Raw genomic sequence first — 16,492 nt, forward strand, 5'->3', positions numbered from 1 at the left:
TTCTTTGCGAACGGGCATATAACGAACGCCGCTCCATCGGCACGTAAGTCCCTCTTATACTATACCCACGCTATATTATTGTTTGCATAAACGCGATCCGTAAATCTTTCCTTGTTCGACCATTTGCATTTCCCTTTTCGCGTATCCCACATTTATCTAAACGATGATCTACAACTGGGCGTCTATCAAAGAAAACATCGCACATTAGATACCACTGTTTAGGGGGTGTCACATGCTTCCTTGCATTATCCGAATCCATTGCTTTGGAAATAAATTACATATTTTTGTTTATATGTATCTAGAATTGTATGATATATAAATTGTTGAATGGCCATGGGTTTCCACTATGCATAGTGGAACAGATTTTAATTTCTATGTTACAGTTTCTCTACCAGTGATTACGACAATTTCAGATTGCCCTCCTGGCGAGCTTACTAACTAGGCTACGGAGTGGGCACGATTTATTTTTCACAAACCCCAACAAAAGAATCTCGATAAAATTCATAATGAGAGATCGAGAGTTTCTTGTAGGAATTTATGAAAAAATGAATCCCGTTCTCTCCGCAGCTTACTTCGTAAGGGCACCAGATCAGCAATCTGAAAACCTGGGTTCGGATCCCAGCGAAGCCAGGGAAAATTTTTTCATACACTAAAAGAAATATATTATATCTTTAATAGTATAATACATACCAATAGACCAAGAAAAATAAAATCGAAAATAATCATACCTATCTCTGTTAAAGAAACTGTAACATCGAATTTAAAATCATATATTAAGGTTAAAATCACATACTTTTATAAAGAAATATGAATTTTATCGAGATTCTCTTGTAGGGATTTGCAAAACATGAATCACGTGCTCTCCATAGCTTAGTTAGCACCGGACATAACAAAAAAAGCCTTTTCACCCTTGTTAACTAGGTAGAGCGCATTGTTGTATTTTCTAAAACGATTAATTCAGTGGTCCTTATGCAAATTCCAATTTTAATGGAAACAAGTACTACAAGTTCTCGAAATATTTTTGAAAAAAGGTCGAAAAATTATGTTTGCATAGATTGAACTTTGCCATTATATTTCACAGCAAAACATTCAAGATTAAACTGAAGACAAAATTCTCAGAAAATTAAAGAAAGAACCTTCTATCTTCATTAGATGCCGAGATATGATCCTTTCAAAGTAACCGGAATAAAACAAAAAGTAACAAAAAATTTTATCAAATTCTGAATTTTAAATCTTTACTTTGGAACCTGTTAAATTTACAAAAATATGGTCTGCATATTAAGGGTGTACACTACGTACAATCAATCTTAAAAGTTGCCTATCTTTAAAATGATTGATGAAATCGACAAAATCAAGATCTATTATTCATTTCTGTAAATCCTGATGGAGCTTTCTAAGTACACTTCAGCAAAAAATAATTCGAGTTAAAATTGTTTATCTAACAGTAGTTATTCAAAAGTTTAGTTGTTCCTTTCTCTTTAGGGAAAAGTTACAATTTTTATTTAATCTTAATGATCAAGGCCTCATTTTATTCTTTGAAGGATGCTTTACAATTCTATTTGGTTGGGGTTAATTAAAATTTAAACTAAGATTGTTTGTAACAATAGTAACTGTATGATTCCTAATTAATTTTTTAAAAATAAAATCAACCCCAATAGAAATTCATAGAATCCTTCAAAGAATAAAATACGGCCTTGATCATTAGGATTAAACAAAAATTGTAACATTTCCCTAAAGAGAAAGGAAAAACTAAACCTTTAAATAACTGCTGTTAAATAAACAATTTGAACCTGAATTTTTTTTCTTAAGTGCGCTTAGAAGCCTACATCGAGATTTACAGAAATTAGTAATAGAGCTTCGTTTGTTGATTTTATAAATCATTTTAAAGATAGGCAACTTTTGAGATTGATTGTACGTCCTTAATTAAAGTAGGCGCAATATCCAGTATTTCTAAAAAATGATTTGGCATCAGTAGTTCGTGAGATATGACCACCTAGTTGCAAGTTCTTGACCTATAAGTGTCAGGGAACCTTTGAAGGATCATAAATTCGAACCCGGATTCAGATAGAAGATTTTTTTTATTTCCTTAGAATAGGTCTAGTTTAATTTCGCTCTAAAATATAATGGAAAGGGTGAATCTACGAAAAAACGATTTTTAGCACAAAAACATTTTAGCACAAAAACGCGCTCTTTCTACTTAAAAGCGTAAAAAACTACCAGATGTTTGGATTATCGTGTAAATCTGAACTGACCTTGTTAGATATTGCGGAAACACAAGGGGTAGATATCATCTAATAGGATTTAATAAATGATCAATCAGGGAAATTCGTTATTACACCTTCCTACCAAAAGTTCGATCATAACAGGAATTTCACCTTGTTTGAATTTCATAGAAGAATAATTAAATTTGAAAGAGGTTTTATTTCAAAACTGGCAGTGGAGAATACGTAAAAGGAGGAAAGTAACTATTATTCCCTGTTAAAGGAAATGGCGGAAATAAAGTAGTTTTGGGGATCTCAGAAAAGGGGTTGTTTGAGCAGTTGAGCACCGATTTACGGCGCTGAACTTCCGGCTGGAGCGAGCATTATTGAGATTAATTATCCCACATCTGCTCGGGCGAAATGGATTTTCGATCGAAAACCAAGGGTAACTTTATCGAGGCAAAGTAGAAATAAAATCTGCTAAACTTTCTAACAGTATTTATAGAAAACATAGGTGATTTATGCATTGAATCTTTTTACCATTAATTCTGTAGCATCAGTCCTTATAAGATTATATAAAAGTTGTTTTTAGAAACATAATCTATCCTCTAATTGTCGTACTTTTGCCCTGTAAGTACAGGCATTATATGGAATGCGTTTTAAAGTATGCAAGGTACTTGTGTTCCTTTACGAGCGCTCTTCAACGTAACGAGACCGTCATAATTATCTATACTACATTCGCGAGATATACCGGCAAAAGGGAAATTAATTGCTCGATGATTTCTGGATACTCTTTTGCAGAGATTCTGATAAAAGATGAAAGTGTATGTTTCTTTAACAATAAAATCGAAGAAGAGAAAATATATAGATTCATCATTACATAAAAATTGTGAATTTGGAATTTTTTTTCCACAATTCCTAACGCTTCCAATAAATCTAAAAGAACCATAAAGCAGATGCTGCATTTCAATTTTTGTGTTATGAAAGTTCGATAGCCATCTGTTAGTGATTTAGGTATTTTGTATTTTAGCCCAGATACCTGCTAAATTGTTTATCTCATTAAAATCAAAGAAAACAGATAGTATAGTGGATGGATGATTCTCCCGAAATGACCATTTTGACTGCAATTAATTTTTTCAGATTATCTTATAGCTAATAATATTCTGTATTTGACCTCCCAATCTCATTCCTCTGGTATGTCATAATTATGTCTTCCTACAATACTAAAGCAGGATAAAAAGAGATCAAATGTTTTGAAATACCAAAATTATAAATAATTTATAAAACAAATATATATTTATTAATCTCATTTGAAATAAATATGTAGTATGGATACGCCTAATAAAATGCGAAATTATGTCATCGAGATTAGCTTTCATTCATCTGGGATAATGAAAACTATTGTACATAATATGCGTAACAGGTGACATAAGCTGTTTACTCATCTCCAGATCGTGACATTTATATCTCTTTCACAGAGCTGACTAATTGTAAGTGCATCATTTTTTATGCATTCTTTTTTACCCAAAAATCACATGCATTAAGTCTTAAGTGGATGCAACAACCAAACCTGTTTTTCTTCTGATACATGTCAATGATATAATGAAAATAAGTCACTGTGTACATTTTCAAGTGAAATTTTTCGAAACTGACTCGTCGGCATGCTTTATATTTACAAATTCTTTGCATTTTGTGTTTTGTGCGAAAAATGTTCACAGCTATGATTCTTCTGATACTCATTCTGCTAGATTCCTATGAACTTCTGGATGCCTGGGATCCAGTGGAATATATAAAAATGGAACATCAGTTTGACCTTAAGATTATTCTTTTGTATCAATTTAAACTAAATACGAGCCAAAGGTTTTTGAGTAAAAAAAAAAAATCATACATGTAGTATATCTTTTTATTTTAAAAGAAAATGCTTCTGGTTCGATAGTGAAACGAATCTTAATGTTGCATCTCACGAACTTAAATAACCTCAATGATGTGCATATAAGGCACATATATAATGCGTCACACACATTCTCATTTTAATGCACAAGTAACAATACACACACCCTGCACTATATGACGATGGTCATCAAATTCGCGGTGCGAAATAATGACCCGCCAAGCTCAACGAGGGAAATTTATACTTGAATTATCAGCGGGAAATCTATTGACTTTCGCACCCACAAGCCTGAATGGCAGTATTCAGCCCGATGGTGTAATAAATACGGACAATTCGTGTGCCACGGTGGCCATTCAAGTGGATGATTTATCAGCGAAGCGCGTGTGGCGGGAAAATGATACAAAATGACGCTGGCAATCACCCCGATCCTGTAACCACCTTGGCATGTATATACTAGCTTATACTGTGTATAGTGTATTGTGTATGAGTGTATGACTGCATGTCGTATGGTATATGGCTTACACTATATGGTGTAAGCCCCCCTGCCTGCCGAATGCATACCGACCCACCGGTGATCACGTTTCAGTGCACAGTGTCATGTTTGAATATATTCTGGTCTCTCCATGTGATTCCGGAAATCGAGGGACTTCAACATCTGGAATTCACTTGTTCTCATTTAGTTAGTAATTAGGATTTTCTTAATGAGAAAGCTCAACAGTGAAATTATAATTTTACAAAATCTTTATTGTGAAGTGAAATTAGACATTTCGATCAAAATGTCTAAGAATTACCATACATAGGTACGTGATTAGCAATCTTTTATCTGATATATATCTCTCGGGGGCGAAATATGTGCTTTTTTAGACGAAATTAGGTGATACGTATTTTTTCGATTTGCAACAAAGTTTTTTTTTTAAAAGTTAAAAGTATTTGAACATTGTGCTTTGTTTCTCTCAAAAAACCCACCTTTAAATATGTTAACATTTTCGGTTGAATTTGAAATAAAATAATAAAGATATCTTGTAAGTTTTATACTTGCTATAAATATCTTTTGTAGCCAAGAGAATTATTTTATCTTAAAATCGAATTTTCTTCTTTTTTGGAAACAAGGACAGATTCGAAAAAATGGTAACTTAAAAGTTTGCACGTTTAAAAAAGTCCTATGAAAAATGTCTCCTGTTCCTTTGCGATATTTTTCATAGTTTACAAGAAAAATTAAAAAATTACATTTTTGAGGAAAAAAATTTACTAAGGAAAGGAACCGTTAACCGAACTGGATAAATAGCTCGGTTAAGGACATATTATTTAAAAAGAACAGAGCAATGGTTGTAAGTAATCATGTGCTTGTTGCTATCACAGCCAAGCTAAAACGGTTAAAGTCAAATGGTAAAAAATAACACATTACTTGGTTGTCAGAACCGAGTTTGACTCTGCAAAATTTGAATGAGTAGTTCTTTGCTCAAATAAAACGATTTTTTTCGATTGAAAGCAAACAAATGCTTTGTGATAAATGTTATCCAAGCTGCACCTAGTAGTTATATTTTCACAAGCAGGTGTCGCAGTAAGGACAGTCGAAGGGACCGACGTCGCGCAGTTAAGAAAGGAGCCATCGCTAACATCGTTGTTAGCGTCATTTCGCTTTGACTCCATTCTTTTTTGGTAGTGATTGGTAGGATTCAGTGGCGCGTCCAAAAATAGTTAAGTGAAATGTGTTGTGTTACAATTCTCTCCCATAATTATTCTAGAGTGCTTACCGACAGCATCCGTACGACAGAACTGTACATTATCAGAATGAGAAAGAGAGCTGAAAAACGACCATAACCTCAAAATAATGCGCATGCATAAAATTTTTATTTAGCACAATAAATCTTGTTTGTTATTATGCCTTAAAAAAGAGTCGATGGACGTCCGTTATGATATTTAATTGTATCTCCGAATTCTTGTTTTTACTGAACTATACCTGATTGACCACACGACAAAAGTATCACATGCCCTTAAATCGAAAAATTATTATTTCTGATCCGAGAAATTTTTGAATAAATAATATGATGTTTGTAGTGCATAATTAATTATTTGTATGCAATAAACATTATTATTATGTAGAGAATTATTTTTAGATTGTTATTATGTCACCGAGTAGGATAGTTAGCGTAGCAGAGACAGTCGGTTGCGACAACCAAGTACATTGGTTACTGGCACCGAGTAGGATAGTTAGCGTAGCAGAGACAGTCGGTTGCGAAAGCCAAGTGCTTTGGTTACTGTAACCGAGTAGGATAGTTAGCGTAGCAGAGACAGTCGGTTGCGATAACCAAGTACATTGGTTACTGGCACCGAGTAGGATAGTTAGCGTAGCAGAGACAGTCGGTTATGACAACCAAGTGCATTGGTTACTGTAACCTAGTAGGTTAGTTAGCGTAGCAGAGACAGTCGGTTGCAACAACCAAGTACATTGGTTACTGGCACCGAGTAGGATGGTTAGCGTAGCAGAGACAGTCGGTTGTGACAACCAAGTGCATTGGTTACTGTAACCTAGTAGGTTAGTTAGCGTAGCAGAGAAACTCGGTTGCGACAGCCATGTACATTGGTTACTGGCACCGAGTAGGATAGTTAGCGTAGCAGAGACAGTCGGTTGTGAGAACCAAGTGCATTGGTTACTGTAACCTAGTAGGTTAGTTAGCGTAGCAGAGAAACTCGGTTGCGACAGCCATGTACATTGGTTACTGGCACCGAGTAGAATAGTTAGCGTAGCAGAGACAGTCGGTTGCGACAACCAAGTACATTGGTTACTGGCACCGAGTAGGATAGTTAGCGTAGCAGAGACAGTCGGTTGCGACAGCCAAGTGCTTTGGTTACTGTAACCGAGTATGTTAGTTAGCGTAGCAGAGACAGTCGGTTGAGACAACCAAGTACATTGGTTACTGGCACCGAGTAGGATAGTTAGCGTAGCAGAGACAGTCGGTTGCGACAGCCAAGTGCTTTGGTTACTGTAACCGAGTAGAATAGTTAGCGTAGCAGAGAGAGTCGGTTGCGACAACCAAGTACATTGGTTACTGGCACCGAGTAGGATAGTTAGCGTAACAGAGACAGTCGGTTGTGACAACCAAGTGCATTGATTACTGTAACCTAGTAGGTTAGTTAGCGTAGCAGAGACACTCGGTTGCGACAACCAAGTACATTGGTTACTGGCACCGAGTAGGATAGTTAGCGTAACAGAGACAGTCGGTTGCAACAACCAAGTACATTGGTTACTGGCACCGAGTAGGATAGTTAGCGTAGCAGAGACAGTTGGTTGCGGCAGCCAAGTGCTTTGGTCACTGTAACCGAGAAGGTTAGTTAGCGTAGCAGAGACACTCGGTTACAACAGCCAAGTGCTTTGGTTACTGTAACCGAGTAGGTTAGTTAGCGTAGCAAAGACACTCGGTTGCGAAAGCCAAGTGCATTGGTCGCGGTAACCGAGCAGGTTAGCTACCGCAACAGAATGAGGTTGGCTAACGTAAAAAAGCAGGTTGCTAATTTTAATCAACAAATTTTAGCCAATACAACTTGTTTAAATTTTACAACGAAGTTTGAAGGTGCTATATTAGCAGTATTAATTGGCTATTTTCAGCAGAATTTTGTTTATTTTCAACAAGTATGTTTTCTCAGTGAAATTATCCGGACCTCGAAAATGGTTTAGCCCTGATAATACTGATTATATACCATTCTGGCATTAGCAGAAGCTTTTTAAAAATATTTGGAAGAATAAAAAAGGTGCAGTTTTCCAGAAAAAATATATTTTTTTCGTGTTTTCAAAATGTGAAGAACATAATAAAGAGCATTATCTCGAAAACCCCACCTTTTGTATTCCTCTAAATATTTTTGAAAAGTTTCTACTAATGCCAGAAAGGCATTTTATCAGTATCATGAGGGCTAAATCATTTTAGGGCCGAGAGAATTGCTTTTTCCTAAAAAATTAATTTTTTGTTTCTTTCTCGTAAAGTATAAAAAATATCGCAAAAAAACTAAAGACCTTTTCCATATAACTATTTTAGACGTGCAAACTTTTATCTTCATATTTTTTTGTATCTGTCATTGATTCCAAGAGAAAGTAAAAAAATTCTATTATAAGGAAAAAGAATTATCCTAGCTACAAAAGTTATTTAGCAAGCTTTAAACTTCCAAGATATCTTAATTATCAAAGTAAGAGTTTAAAAAAAATTGGTAAAAAATTTAAACGTGTTTTTTTAAGGAAATGGATTTGTAATATTTTCAGAAAAACTGCTGCCATTATATTGATTTAAAAAAATATCGTAATTAGATCATAGGTAATAAAGGCTGAAAGAAAAAAATGCATTTTTTTTAAACAAAGCACAAAATTGAAATACACATAATTTTTTAGACAATAGTTTTTTTTGCAAATCGGAAGAATAAGTTCCTAATTTTCTCTAAGACACAACAAGTTTCGTCCTCGAGAGTTTCTGCGATTTTAAGTGTAGGGCCCTGTTTGATTTGGAAGGATAGCAAATGCCAGTCTTAATCATTAGTTTGTTCATAACAATTAAAGGAATGCACAAATTCAATAAATAATGGAGATTTCTATTCTTCGAGATTCAATCTACTTATTTTGTTAGGCAATATCAATCAATAGAACAAAACAAGTGGCTTAAATATAAGAAATTATGTGTTTTTGGCGTTTTTAACTTTAATAGCAAAATAACAAAATCTTTCTTAATAAATTAGCTTTCATATATCTTTTGCAAAGTCAATAAGCTTATATTTAAAAAAAGTAACTTTAAAATAGATTAAGAACCAAAAATCCCAGGGTACTTAAGCTGCTATGAAAGTGCACATATGTTTCACATTATGAGCTACCACACAGTAGGACAAAAAAGTTTTTCGGGACAAATTAATCCTGATCCCATTTGAGCAATTTGAGGAAAAAAAGTTACCTCAATTTTAAAGAGATTTGTAAGAGCTAATTTTAACATTTTTTTCTATTAATTTTTTACTTAATTAAACTTGACCTTAAAAAGAATATTCTATAGGTTATAAGATTGATAAAAATGAGTTTATTCTATATTAAACAATTATCCCGTGTAGAAAATTCCCTATTATTCCCTACTTTAAAGAAGAAACTGGTCGGGTGTTATAAAGGGTAACTTGACTAGAAAATGTTATGCAGGCTCTTGTCAGGGGCTGGTAGGGTTACCTCTGTTTGTTTTCTAGACAATTACAGGGAAGTTTAGAGAGGTCCTAACTTAGAATTTATACAGACACTACTCAAATACGAAAGGTATTTCCCTAAATTTGTCAATATCAAGATAAAAATGGAATTTTTATTAATTTATAATCATAGGAGTCTTTATTTATGAAGTAAATTCAAACCCTGATGAGTAAACAAGCAGTACTGTGTCCATGGCAATGCAGCCAATGTTTGATAGCCTCATATGCTCCAAAATTGTAATGCCTTGTGAGGTTGATGATTATATATATTTTATTATTGGTTATTTTATTATTATATATGGAATCCTGGAATTCATAACCTATAATCAAATTAGGAATTGATAGGGAAATAGAGCAAGGATTTAGAAAGGACCTTACTGTTTAGTCGGGCAAGAGAAAGGCACCCTCGCTCGAATCTGTTCAGAGAGTCTAGGCTAGTGCCTTTTCTACAAAGCGTGACGTTCTTGTCGAGTCCTTTCCAGATTTCCATTTCAGCGCCCCAATAAAGTTATGGCAAAATAACCAGCACCCTACCAAAACTGAGTCGCCATTTCTGCACGAGATAATGGGGGAAAGTGCTACTTGAAGATTAGAAATACTTTGAACATTATTTTTCATTTTTTTCTCAGGATATACATAGCATATCTTGGACATTTGGCGATCTAGAAAATAAACTGAATAATACGTACGTTTTGTTGATATTTGATAAGAATTATAATTTTTTCAGGAAAATTTGATAAGCGAATACAAATTTTTTTCAATTTTCAACCAGCAGATATTGTATTTTTAACCGAAACCATTTTAAATTACTTACGAACATCCTTTCACTCATGATGCTTTACTAATCAACAATAATTGTTTACTTTATGAACATTTTTATCAACAAATGTACAATCTGACTGCTTGCCAATAAAACGATATGACTTTTTCTTACGAAATCGACTGTCAGTGAATCAGAAAAGGTCTTATTTTTTAGGAGACTTCGTCAATTGTCAACCAGCAGATAATAATATAACTAATTTTGAAATTAATTCACAACTTAACTTTTTTTCAACAAATTAATGTAGTTTTTTCACGAAATCGACATATTATTTGCTGTGGACAAATTATTTAATAATTTTGTTGCCGGAGCTAAGTGTTTAGAGCCTCAAGTAGCTAAGATATATACAGTTGTTTATAAATTTAACAATTATTTGGACTTTTTGAGAATAAAACTTAAATATTGTTTTTATATATAAATCCTGAATGAAAATTTGCAAGATAGTCTTCTAGTATGTTCATTCATTAATTTGTAATATAAAAATATAATAAAACTTTTTCTAAATGTTTTAACTCTCTGGATATTATAATAACTTTAGAAAAATGGTATAAAAATTGAACCACCGCATCGTAGAACGGGATATAGAATATTTCTTTAGGAGTGAGGGGTTCCTAGTCGCTTGGGTTTGAGTGACATTCGGTGTGCCGGTGCAAATTCAATCACATTTTTTCGATGCAATTAGGTGAAATTTTCGGGAATGTTTAACTCTTTAAGACCCACTGAAAAGTTTAGTTCCCAAAAACGCGTTCAAAACTCATAATTCAGATCTTAAAGAGTTAATATGTTAATGTTAATATGTTAATGTTAATGTTTGAATCTTTTTTGCAACGCCGACTAAAAAATTTCTGGCGCGAAATTCATATATCTTTTATTCTCATAATGTAAATAATGTTGAGCATACTCTTTTAAAAAAACTGGATATATTTTTCTACTAAAAAAGGTCTCTGCATACAATTGTACTATAAATTGTAACAGTTATTTGAAAATCAAGTGTTGAAGAAATAAATCATGGAAGTTGCAATATAGGTTATAGAAGATTTTATGGAGAATTGAATAAAGATCAAATGATAGAACGGTGATAATGGTGTGAGTGGCAGTAACGCAAACTCTAATTCATACGACCTGCCCTCTTTCATTTCACAACCACGACCCCTGCGATGCGAGTTCACCCGACGGACACGTCCGCTAATTGTATGAATTATGTATGTGCTCTCTTGCTCGCACGCGCCGTGAAACGATGTGCTGGTACATGAACGTTCATTACATGCTCATGTTATTTATTCATCTAATAACAGTGCAAAGATGAGAAAGAGGGGGATTTTTAAAGCTCGTTACAACTTTTGAAGAAGTAGCTGAGTGATTCGCAGACATAAATTAAAGTCTTTGTTGCGTTCGAACAAATTGATGCTGTAAGATACAAAAGTACTTGTCTTGAGTTATAATAAAAAATTGATAATGCAACAAAAAAGTAGAACAAATTAAAGATTAGCTTCTGCATGCTAAAAGGACAAAATCGGTTACTTGCTAAATGATTATTGAAACAAGAAGAAAATGCAAATTGAGTTTAAGATGCATGCCATTAACTACCGCACTACGCATTCTTGAATGATTTTTCAACAATAAAAGTGGGAAGCTAATTGGTGCCAGGTGATGGGCAATAAAGTAGTTCACCGTTTTTATTGACCATCATAAATTTTAAATCTCCGCGCTTCGAAGAAATCGTTAACGCAACGGGAAATCACACCAGAACGAGGTATGACTTCTGATATGCGTTGCAAGGTTCGATACGTGAGAATGATTGAAGCCACAGAGAATACTTAATGGTGAGAGTTTCTGCAGTTCTTGACCATTTTCTTCAAAAGGCGTTCTTTACATGCCATTGCATTACAATTTTTTCTGCCAATTACTAAAATTAGGAAAAATTACAAAATACGGGAATGGGGTCAAAGTATGCTTTTTATTTCTGCTTACAATTTTAGTATCACAGTAAATACCAGTCGATGAATTTTGATCCAGATTTTTGTTTTTTTATACATTTTTATTTGATCATGAAATTGTAGAAATTGTCGAATGTCAGTTGCTGTATCACATCCAAGCCATGCCGTCTACATACAATAAAACCTGAGCGTTCGAAGAAATTTCCTACAATTTTTTTATCGAAACATGATTAAGTTTCGATAAGAAATTTAACTACGTATATCTGAAGAAACACATTTTTAAGATAGTAAAAAATTATTTCCAAGGACTTAGAAATGTACAGCCTAATATGGGAAATTCAGAATTTTTCCCAACTTGAAACTCAAATTGATCTGCAATTTTGTCTTTTTTAGATGAAAATTAAGTTTTTTAACTGAAAATTTAATTATTCTAGTTATAGATTCATCATTTCATTTAATAATGCATGTCTTTAGTGGAAAAATCCAACTATTTTCGGTTGAAAGTTCATTCTTCTTGGTTGAAAAGGCTACTATTATATTTATGATTAATACTTCATATATTTTGGATAAAAATGCTAAAATCTGGCTGAATATTGAATTATTTTGTTCAAATTTTAACAACAATTAAAAAAATTCTTTTTTTGGCTGAAGATTTGTTGTGTTAGTTTTTAATTTATGGTTATGGCTGAAAATGTAAATATTCTATTTTTGTTTGAAAATTTATCTTTCTAGTTATAAACTCAACATTAAACTATTTTGATGAAAATTATTCTTTTTCTTTGGTGAAAAATGAACTTTTTTAAGTAAAAATTTAAAAATTCTATTTTCACTCAAAAATGTTTAATTTTTAATTAATTTTTTTGTTGAGAATCCAACTATTTGTGTAAAAATTCATTTTTCTCTTCATTCAAAAATTCAACTATTTGATTATATATTTATCTGCTTTGATTGAAAATCCAAATAGTAGGTTAAAATTGTATCCTTTTAGTTGAATATTCATGTCTTTTTCAGAATAGGGTAAAGGAGGGCAGCGCCAACCAGTTAACAGTCAATGATTTTTTTAAAGTTAATGAGATGTTGAATTGATCCACTTTTTCTCATTTCGAGTTCTGCATTATTTTATATCATATTTCTATAAGTATTAATCACATGGAAAAAAACAATAATTTGGTAATTTAATTATTTCTGACAAGCTGTATTTCATCGGCTTTGCCCCTCACCTGAAGGCAAAGGCGACTGCAGCTTTTTGTGAAAATAAAAACATTTAAAGGTCAGAAAATGTGATGGTTTTCTTCTGTGGTATTTTATGTACTTGAAAAATTACCTTTGAAGATATTTAACAAGAAGAATAAGTTATTTTGAATAAAAATAGAGATAGCTGTAATATAGCCTCTTATTCGTTGACATTCTACTAGAAACGGACTGTACGCAATGATTCTACCGTACCAATAAAAGAAACCTGCATACCGACCGGATTGATAATAATAATATTTAATAGTTTCTTCCATGTAGCCCACAAGATAAGTGGTTGTTCTACATTGCCGATCATTTATCGACGAAACTTGTGACGTCGTGTATCACCTAAGCACTCGTTAATATTATTTTTGTCGGGCCTGCCTCCCTGGCAAGGCCTCACTTATTTATGAGATTTAATATATTTTTGACTTGAATTACGTCTGATTAATATGATTAAATTTTGTGACATTGTTTTATCTGTCAAGTTATGAAGTTTTTATACTGTAAGTATTGTCATTAAAGTTGAAAACTTTATATTTCTGCCATCGAAACTTCCATTTTTTCGTGGGAAAAACTGTATTCTGTATAATTTTTCTTTTGCAACGTCAATTTTTAAGATTTAAGTAAGTAACACTATCTCTCTGATAAAATAGATTTATTTGATGCAAAGTAGAACTAAAATTGTCAAATAATAGCCATGCTATAAGGAAAATCACCTTTGACCCACTGGCTGGCGCTGCCCCCCCCCCCCTTACCCTACGTCTTTTTGGTAGAAAATTTATCTTCTTTAAAAATTTAACTAATTGATTGAAGGTTGAATTTCTTTGTTATAAATTAATTTTTTTGGTTCAAGATTGTATATTTTAGTTGAACATTCATCTCTTTAGTCGAAAAATCCACTTGCTTTTGGTAGAAAATTAATTCTTTTCGGTTGAAAATTCTATTATTTCACAGCTGGTTTGTTCAAAATTCTTTTTTTTTGTTGGCTAAAAATTACATTTCTGAAGTGAAAAATGAACTATTAAACTTTATGTTAAAAATTGATCTTTTTAGTCAATAATTCAAATATTCGGTTTAAAAATTTCCTTTTGCAGTTAAAATTCCAGTATTTGGTGCGAAATTTGTCTTTCTAAATTAAAAATTCCACTATTTACTAAAAATGCAAAATTCATAGTTTTATAATCAAAAATGTTGTTGCTCATATAGGAAGTTTTTAATCTTCAAAAGTTGGAGTTTAAACTCGGTAAATCTATGGAAATACTTTTAGAAAGAACACAAAAATAATTTCCAAGGCCAGGTTCAGTTTTTTTATGTGCATTCATAGATGAACGTTATTTCGTCGCGACATCTATGCTTTATTTTTATTATATATATAATATTTTATTCATTCATGACTAACCTTCGATTTTCAATGAAAAGTAAAACAATTGCCACCCTACTGATATGTGAAGTTGTGCAAAGTTAATATTTTGATCCGTAAAAGAGGATCACTTTGATCTGGATTTCATAATCAGAATGATATGCAACGTTTTCATATCCCTAGAATTACTCGGATGAAATTTCGAAATAAAGATAAATATACATCGTATATAGAATGGCAATAATTTTGTATAATTCGAAATGGAAAAAAGTGGACAAAGTACAATCGCGTTAATGAACATTCATGGGAGAAGGAAAACATTTATTGGTGTGGAGCGATACCAACACAAACGCAGAAATATCTACCTGTCTACCCGGACAGTCACCAAGTTCATGAGCGAAGGTACGACTGGCTGTGCCCTGTAATCGTGAATCGCGCACAGTAATAATTATTGCCTTTGCCCTGTCATCAGTGGCGACATCTATGCACTGCGTACCATCAACAGCGCCACCATTCTTGCAGCAAAGGGACGTAAAAGTAATTCGCACACGAATTCACCAAGGGAAATGCAGCGTGGAAATGCTCATGTTATAAAGGCGATATCCCGAGAGTGTGTGAGTTTTAGCACACAGGGAGGTAGAAAAGTGGCCTCATCAGTGTCTCATTGTGCCCTCGTTTTATAATCGGGTCTCGTTACGTTTATTCAATCAGGACAACCCGCCTTACCTCGGGCGAAATGTCACCCAGAAAGAAAAAGAATAGATAATGATAATTGAGACAGAAATGAAAAAAGATGTCTTAGATTCGATAAAAACTATTGCGTTAATATTGAGTAGGATTATAATTATTATGATAGACAAGATTGTTGGAAAATGATATTGACATTATGTATATTAATTTGGCCTAAAAATTATGAGCCGACCAGTTTGCAAAAGGTATATTTAATGGGCAGACAACTAGCTTATGTAAAAGAGGTGAGAACAGGTTGCGGCGATTAGTATGCAATGGGAGTTTGCATCGATCACGTTCGATAATCCGTGTAGTTAAACCTATAATTTTATATAAGTTTGACGGTGATAAGAGATAAGAATATTATGTAAAAATATGGCCACTTTAATGGTTTCACGCCCTCCCTCTTGTTAGAGAATTTTTTGATTCAAACTTCCGTTCTAGATTGCATCTTTTCCTTAATCAATTCTAAAAAAAATTAATACTAAAATTGTTGTTATTAATGTGTTTCTTTGTATGAGATTTAGCGTCCAATAATTAAAAGAACTGTGTTTTCTAATCAGACGTTTCGACTCATGTCGGAGTCCTCCTCTGTGATTTATTTCTTAGCAATTATGTAAGAAAATCCTCGCATCAATATTGAACTAATAAGATTCATTGCCGAACGTTACAGATAAATTTAATTTAATTTTTCGTTTTTTTTTTAGTCGAAATGTCTGGTTAAAAACATAGTTTTTTTATTATTGGACCCTGAAGCCCATACTGAGAAAAATTAACATAAAAATATTTACTTTCGGAATAAAAATATGCGATTTTAATTTTTTCGGTTTTTGGTGTTTTGAGTGGAAAACAGTTAATGACAGTAAAAACAAATTATGTTATTTTTTTGCAATTTCTCGTGAGGTACGCATTAAAGCACCCGCGTCCAATGCAATGAATAACGATGCGCCATTATAAAGCATAAATTGCAATTCGCAGAGGCAGGGCCTTCGGGGTGGTGAACCGTTTGCCGTCATTATAACGCGATTTAGTCGGCGCTTTAGCAGCTGGTAATAGAGTCGCGAACGACCCGACATCTTTACATCTACGGAATTTCCATAAAGGACCGCCGAAATT

Source organism: Belonocnema kinseyi, chromosome 6 (assembly GCF_010883055.1).
Source record: "Belonocnema kinseyi isolate 2016_QV_RU_SX_M_011 chromosome 6, B_treatae_v1, whole genome shotgun sequence".
NCBI classification, from domain to species: Eukaryota; Metazoa; Arthropoda; class Insecta; order Hymenoptera; family Cynipidae; genus Belonocnema; species Belonocnema kinseyi.